Below are 8,196 nucleotides of genomic sequence, written 5' to 3' on the forward strand. Positions count from 1 at the left end.
AGAATATAGGTAATAGGTACATATATATGCAAATTTTTTTCAGTTTTCACACTTATTAAAACATTTAACTTTTATTTATTTTTAATTTTATATTCCTGGTGTCTAGCTAATGGAAATATTCTTTTATTCTAAGAATTGGAAAAGCAGTGTGTTAGTATGTTAAAGGCATGTTTTATTAATGAATATAAAGTAAGATATTGTCTTCTTTAAAATAAAGTCTACTTATGTAAGGCTACATTTTGACTCTGTTAGAACATTGCCTGAGTGTTCTCACTTCAAATGAAGGTGGTGACCTGTATCCTCCAGAGATGTAGTCATGGGAGCCTGAGCCTGAGACACAGCAGACTCTTTCCTCTCTACTATTCCCTCAGTAAGACATTTTTCAGTAAAGTTATGAGTGAATTTATCTAAATGAAGAAATGAATAAAATCTGTGTGGTGGTATGAAAACCCAGAGGAAAATGTATTAATTCCAAAAGCCTACTAAAAATACACATACAGTATATCTACAAGTGCATGTGTGTAGCTGAAGGCTATATATATAAAAAAAAAAAAACCATGCCAGACAGGAGAAACCTCCCTTCTAGTTGTTGATCAGGGTAGTCCAAGTGACTCAGAAAATAACACAAATGATTGCCACACAGCCCTCTTTGCCTCCCAGAACTTGAAAATAAGACCCTATTGCTGAAGACAGGCCACACTTCAGACACAGGACTTGGACCAATGAAGCTGAAACTGACCTGGAAAGCCTCCTCCTTGAAGACTAGCTTTCATGGTATCAGAAGATACTATATAAACTGCAAAGGGAGAAAGCCAATCAGTACTCCCACCCAGCTGTCAAGCCTAACAAACAACAAGGAGGGGCCCAGCAAACTATCTCTAGTGGCACAGTAGAGGTACTCTTAAGGGTTATCAGCAGCTCTTTAAGTGGACATAAAGCCTGCACAAAGTAGGAAATTTATGTGTGGTACTGTTTACACAGCCAAAAGCACATGGTAGAAGAGGTCATAGACCCTAGAGAAAAACTTGCTTTTGCCATATCCCTAAACCAATGTAATACTGTATTCTAAATATGTAACCTCAAATTTACAGACAAGTATTCCTTTCACCATTCATCAAAGAAATTTCTTTTTGCAACAGATGGAGACTACTACAGAGTTACAGACCATTACTGGTCAAGCAGTAATAAGTGTCTGTGGGATGCTTAGCCCTAATAATAATAATAATAATAATAATAATAATAATAATAATAATCAGTGTCTATGGGATGCTTAGCCCTAAGTGACACATCTTAAATGCAACCTGTACACGTAAGATAAATCCCAGAGCTCAGGGATCGTTGTGGAAGAGGGAGAAGAAAACTTGTAAGAGCCAGATGTGGTGAATGACCACAAGAAAACAGCTATCCAGAAGTTGGACAGTTGCACATATGAACTTACAGCAATGGTGACAACTTACACCAGCCTCATGCAAGCTCAAACAAGACAAAAATCCCAGCACAGACATGGGGAAGTAGATTCAGAAAAAAAAAAAAAAAAAAAAAAAACCCAACCTAAGGAACTTTGGGAAACTGATGGCTGCTAGGAGAGATAGAGACAGTCTCTTTCAAAGAAATGTTACTATTACCTTTTGTTCTCTGACAATGTAAAACTTTTATGTTTAAGGCTTCTTTTTAATGAAATGCATTAAAATAAAACTAAATGTGTGTGTGTGTGTGTGCGCGCGTGTGTGTCTGTGTGTGTGTGTGTCTGTGTGTGTGTACACGTGTACCACTGCACTCAGATGGCAGCCAGAGGACACCTGCCAAGAGCTGATTTGTGCTTCCATCATGAGTCCTGATGATCGAACTCATATCATCAGGCTTGACTACAAGTGCTTTTTACCTGCTGAGCCATGTGACCAGTCCAAGTCTCCTTTTTATTACTGCTAAAAACAAAACAAAACAACAAAACACAATAGAAACATAATCCTGATGTTTAGTTTGGTCTGAAATTATTGGACAGGGACTTTAAAATATACACATTTGCTAAGTCTTGACATTTTATCCCTGAATTTTTGACAATAAACAAAGACATTGACATTGACACTTCAACCCTTAAAATATTCTAATAACCAAAACTGGATAACGAATATTACTGTCACACCAAAGGTATGTTTATATAGTTAGTGGATTCCTCCAATATAAATAAAAAATTAGATACTTCTTAAAAAGTAGACACATGCCAGACGTGGTGGTGCACATCTTTAATCCCAACACTAGGGAGGCAGAGGCAGGTGGATCTCTGTGAGTTCAAGGCCAGCCTGGTCTACATAGTGAGTTCCAGAACAGCTGGAGCTACAGGGAGACCCTGTCTCAAAAAGACCAAAAAAAAAAAAAAAAAGTAGACACAGAACATGCAGTTATTGACTTAAGATCTTTGAACCAATTGATACTGTCCAATTCAAAGATCTAAGACAGCTTAAGGAAACAGCAGTGACTCCAAGCACAGCTAGAGAGAAGTTATTAGTGACCACAGAATAATGTTTACAGATCTGAAACAGTAGCTACTTTAAACAGAGATTGACAGAATCTAGAGAATGACAAATTTCATCTGCACTTATGTGAGAGAAATAGTTATACGTGTCACCTATGTTTATTCTTTGAGAAAAAATTACCATATTTGAGCACAAGATCCCATACACGCTCTATTGATAATAGATTAAAGTATCATGTTTCTAACTATAACACTTTAGCTCTTCCTCCTTTCCTCCATGATCATTTTCTTTCTTAAACAAATTGTTTTGCTCTATTTTTTTTTTCTCTTAGGTTATTGTTATTGTTGCTTTTAAACCAATTTCTTACACTAGCTAATGTGTACAAAAATAAAGGGGTATGGCCAAATGTGAAATGCATTTGTCAAATGGATGAAACTAAAGTGCAATAATATAATAAATCCTCAGGCTAGTCATGTTTATTGTTGCCAAATGTCTCCCTGCTAAGAACTAATAAGCATGAAAAGGGATAATGAAAGTTTCCATGAAAAATTTTTGGGAAACCAATCCACAAGTCTTCACTATCTGGGAAAGTGGAAAGTGTTTGTTTTATACAAGTTCCATATGAGAACTGTAAAGATGAAATTTGGAGAAGAGAGTCACATGGGAAGCAACTACAGTACAACAGTTACTAATACTATTTGGCTCACAGAAGAAGCTTGACAAGAAAGTTCCATTGAAAGACAGGAAGAGGATAGTGCCTACCACATAAGAGGCATAAGGAAACCCATGATGAATGTATGTGTGATTCAAAGCAATATTTTAAATTGAAGCTTTCAAAGACAGCAAGTGATCTTGAAAATCCAATTGGTGTTTTAGATGTCTACATTTTAAAGGATGTAATACGCAACTTAAAATGTAAAGAAATTGCAAATTTTTCTACAAATTTATTTTGACAAAATTAAAGGGAGACAAGAGAGAATAAAATCACAACTTGAAATATACTGTTATATCAGAGCTGAGTGGTAGTGAATAGTGTCATGTCAAATTAAGGTACAAATAGACATTTAAGTAGTTACAAATATTTGTGAGCAATTCAGTGTAACTATATTGAAACAGACTAGACTTCTGAAAAGAGTATTATTATAAAGTGATTGGAGAGTTTATTAAACAGACTTCCTCACTATCAACAAGAGGAACATGACATCTGACTTTTAGAATTCCTTTTAACAACAACAATGTGTGGGAAAAAATGAGTGATATAAGTTGCTTGTTTATTTTTGAATTTAATTTTTCACAGAATGAGATACACTTTATTACCTGATCATCTTAGAAGTTTAAAAATACAATAATTATCTCCTATGCCACCGAGAAATCCTAAAACCATAATAACCAGAAATACACAAAATAGTTATTAAAGGATTTGGGGTGACAAGAGCCACATGAGAGAATGGGAATCTAGTTTTGAAGCAATCACAAAACACACTTAGACTTTATCACCAAGAGCAAAGCACTCAAAGGGAAAAAAAAAACAAAAAACAAAAATCCACCAGGAGAAGAAAAGCAGCACTGCAAAGAAGAAAGAAAGAAGGAAGGGAGGGAGGGAGGGAGGAGAGAGAAAGAAAAGAAAGAAAGAAAGAAAGAAAGAAAGAAAGAAAGAAGGAAGGAAAAGAAAGAGAGAGAAAGAAGAAGAGAAAAAGAGAAAGCAATGTTGAGCAATACAATGAGAACACTGTCAATTGGATTCAGAGGAGCAAGACAAAACTCAAGACTTTGGCACCATATTTTTGCTGCCATGTTTTAATCCTCCTTGTCTGTCCACACAACAACCAGAAGTTATCTTAAGGAATAACTCAACAGTAGGATGTTCAAAGAATGAAAGACAGAAAACAGTGTTTATTATAGGCTGGCCTAAAAAAATTATAGACCGAATATGCATGGTAGTTATTATTGATCTGAAAAGGCAAGATATAATATATCCTATATAATATATATCCAAATAAATTCTTAACCATGGAATCCATTTTATCACTTATGCTCATTTTTTCCAAAATAAATATGTTGCCAATGATAAGTATTTTTGTTGTACATGTTTATATTTTAAAACTAAGTAGAAACGTCAAATTAAAAATAAAAAGTAGAAAATATGTGCATCTTCTTTATCTTAACACTCAGAGCAATATTGTGGCTAATTTTGTGACTCTCAAGGTACTCCATTTATGTCTCTTAAATGCTAAAAATAATAAATATGCTTGTCACTGTTCAATCGCAGTTTTGAAAGGCAAAATTCTGCTTCTTTGCTAATTTTTATAACCTATAAAAAGCATTTCACTCAGTGAAAAAATTTAAAAACCTCAAGAACAAGTAAAATTTTATTGAGAAAACCTGCATGGTACAAATAGCCGGTGCATTATTTAGTTTTATTCTTAGTGTTAGATTTTAAATTAATCTACCTGAAATTTATGGAAAATGATGACTATAACACAAGGTTAAACATAGCAATCATCTTTAAGAGCATTCTTATTTGTAGTCTATGCTATCTGCTCAACCTCGAACCTGCCCAGTGTAACTAATTCATAGTACTTAAATTGATGTAAACGCTTTGCTGCTAAAAATTTGTTCTGGTCACTTTCATTAAAATGTTGATTTCTTTTCCCTCCATGCTTTATGTATGCTGTATCTGCTCTTAAGTAATACAATATGGGAAGGCCTTTGAAATGTTTTTATATCCAGACACATAGGATTGGGTATATTGTTGAAAATCCAATGACGTATTACTATTCATCATAAGATTTCTATTTTGACCTGTTTAACAGTTTTTTTATACATACCAGGAGAGACATTCAAAGCACTTTACATATTAAATTACTTATCAAAACACAGCATATATAGACTTTGACATTTGTTAAGGAACCAAGGATTAAACCTTTTAAAAAAAAACTTTTTAAAGGACCAGAACAAATCTTGAGCAGAACATAAATGATGTGGCCAAAAAGTGGCTGCTTGTAAGTCAGAACACTCATCAAGGCATACTTTCAGCACATTTGTAAGAAACCAATTGGCTGATTTCTATGAGCACCTGAACACATACAGCAGATTGTTATAAAAAACATAAAATCCATAACAATAATGTTGCAGAAAAGAAAAATACCGTCAAAATCCCTTTGGTCATATTTTTCTGTTCCAGGGACTCATCTGTAGGCCTAACACTAATATCAATTTTTGAAGCAAGAATCTTTTGCTATTTTATTTTCACGTAGGTAAGTAATTTTAGAATGATTATACATCGACCATATTAAATTGCTTTTTATTTTCTTGTTTCATTCTTAGAGTAATCATGGGATGAAATAATGACTTTGTGATTCCTTCATAGATGTGGTTTTCACCCTTCAATTTGTTTTCTATATATCTAGAGCTTTGAGAATTTATATAATAACAAAAAAGATTCTCACTAATGAATGATAAAATAAGCTACGCTGATTACTGTGTAAATTGTACACATAGCAAAACAATAAGACCCAAGCACTTCATCATGCCTAACTATTGTTTTAGAAAGACCTGTATATTCACTACAGTGTTGCTTATTTTAAAACTGATTTACTACAGAGTTCTCAGTCCACTAAAAACATACTTCAAAGTTGCTGTGAAGTTATCTCATAATGCTTTTTAAATTGTACTTATTATTTGATGAATGAATTACACTAAACAAGAGAAAGTTTATAAACAGCCTTAACACATCCAGGATTGCAATGCAGATTAGTGCAAGGTTTGAAAATTCATCAGCAGATGCAAAATAACAGTGATAATAGAACAGTATTAGGAAAACAATGAACCACCTGGTTACAATTTTAGCAGAAAAATCCTTCAGAATCCAGAACCACTGTCAAATATTAGAGTTTGATGTGTCTTTTTAAAAGGATTTTAAAATTTGTTTTAATATAATCTTAAAATAGTTATTTTGAAAGTACATAAAATTATCTGTAAATATTTCAGCACTTTATATAAAAAGTGCTGATCCTTTTAATGTGCTCTTTTGGCTCAATATTCATTTAAAAAAGACTTTAATACATTTTATACTTAGCTTCATCAAAAATATTAACAAATAGAAAACTATATTATTATTTAATTTTAAAATACAGTACACACTTGGATTCTTATTGTTTTGAATAATGCTTGCAACAAATTGATTTGGCTCTCTTTCTTTGAACCAAACATGTATGCTAGCCATTAATGAAATCTATTCAGTTTTTATTAATCTCTATTTTAACACAAATATATAATATTTTTCAGACACCTTGCTGTCCCACACCCAGCCCTAGCCCAGTAATTCTCTCTATGCACTGCATTCTCATCAGAACCTTCAGAGTTCATTCGTCAGAGAGTTTTAACTCTGGAGTAAGATTAGTGTTTGCTGTTATTGCTTTCTGAAAACTCAAAGTAGAAATTCCATTGTGCTATTTTGGGGGGGGGTTAAATTAGATTTTTCCATATATTAATACTAAGAAGGAGGAAGATAAGTTCTCAGGACGCTCCATTAATACGTTTAGGCTACCAGTTTATCAACTAAGAAACATTTGCTTTGTGTCCAGATTATCCTTGCTACTTGAAAGAGTTCTTCCAGGTTTTGTGTCCCCAATAGGGTAAGAATTCTGGGCACAAGTGAGAGTTAATTTCACTTGTCATTTTTCTCTCTTGTTACTCTCTCTGCTGAGATTGCTTTTGGGAGTGTCAGCTGAGATCTCTCAAATTGTGAGCTGTACTTTGTCTCCAGCAGTCTTTGGTCTGTAGCCCTAGGTGGTAGCCTCTATCTCTCGCTCAGTCCCTTTTCTGAAACAATAACTGTAAGCTTTCCCCTCCTACTTTTCAAGAATACTCTTTTTGTAGATTGACAGCAAAATATGCTCTCTTTACATTCAGTAACTTCTTTGAATTTGCTTTTCTAATCACTGCAGAGAAAATACCCTGCTTATAAAATATTTAAATATAAAAAGTCTTTGTAGTTCATTCTCACTATCTTGTTATAAAAAACTTAAATCACAAATCACTTTCCATAAATGGTCTATCAGGCTAATTCTTTTATTTGGAAACTTTTAAAAATTAAAATTTTCATTAGTATACATTAATCTAAATAAGAAAGATTTGGTTGTGGGGGTACTTTTGTTTCTTCTAAACTATTTAAGCTCAAAAGCATGACAATGGAGAGTCATGTGGTTTGAACCTTTGCCTGGAGCCAGTACTAAGGAAGCCCTGGAATGTCTCCCCTTTTACAGTGGTTTCCCCACAGATACAGCCCTGTTGCTTAATCCTCAGGAGATTTAAAGCAGATGATCATAATTCTTTAATAGTATTCTTGATATGACTTCTTTGGAGCTTGCTGAACAAAACATGCTTAATCCACTAGTCCATTTTTGCAACTACCATTTGTTTTTAACCTCTAACAGTTGTTACTTTTCTACAGATATTTTATAACTTGGTCAAGATAAACAATGCCTCCCCCGATTTTAACAGCACCTGTGTTTAAATATTCTCACATCTTGCTCCCACTGCAATACAATCAGAAAGTCTTTCCTGTCACCCTGTATTGCACATATAATTCCCCTCATTTAAAAAACTAAGGATCTCAGCATCTGTGATCTGTGTTTTTTAATAGCTAGATCAGATCTTAGTGATATTCTTAGTTTCTAGGTTTAATATACTTCCCATTTTACCAAATATTATATTTTCT

The sequence above is a fragment of the Nannospalax galili genome, unplaced genomic scaffold, assembly GCF_000622305.1.
Source record: "Nannospalax galili isolate Female #2095 unplaced genomic scaffold, S.galili_v1.0 scaffold1131, whole genome shotgun sequence".
In the NCBI taxonomy this organism is placed as follows: domain Eukaryota; kingdom Metazoa; phylum Chordata; class Mammalia; order Rodentia; family Spalacidae; genus Nannospalax; species Nannospalax galili.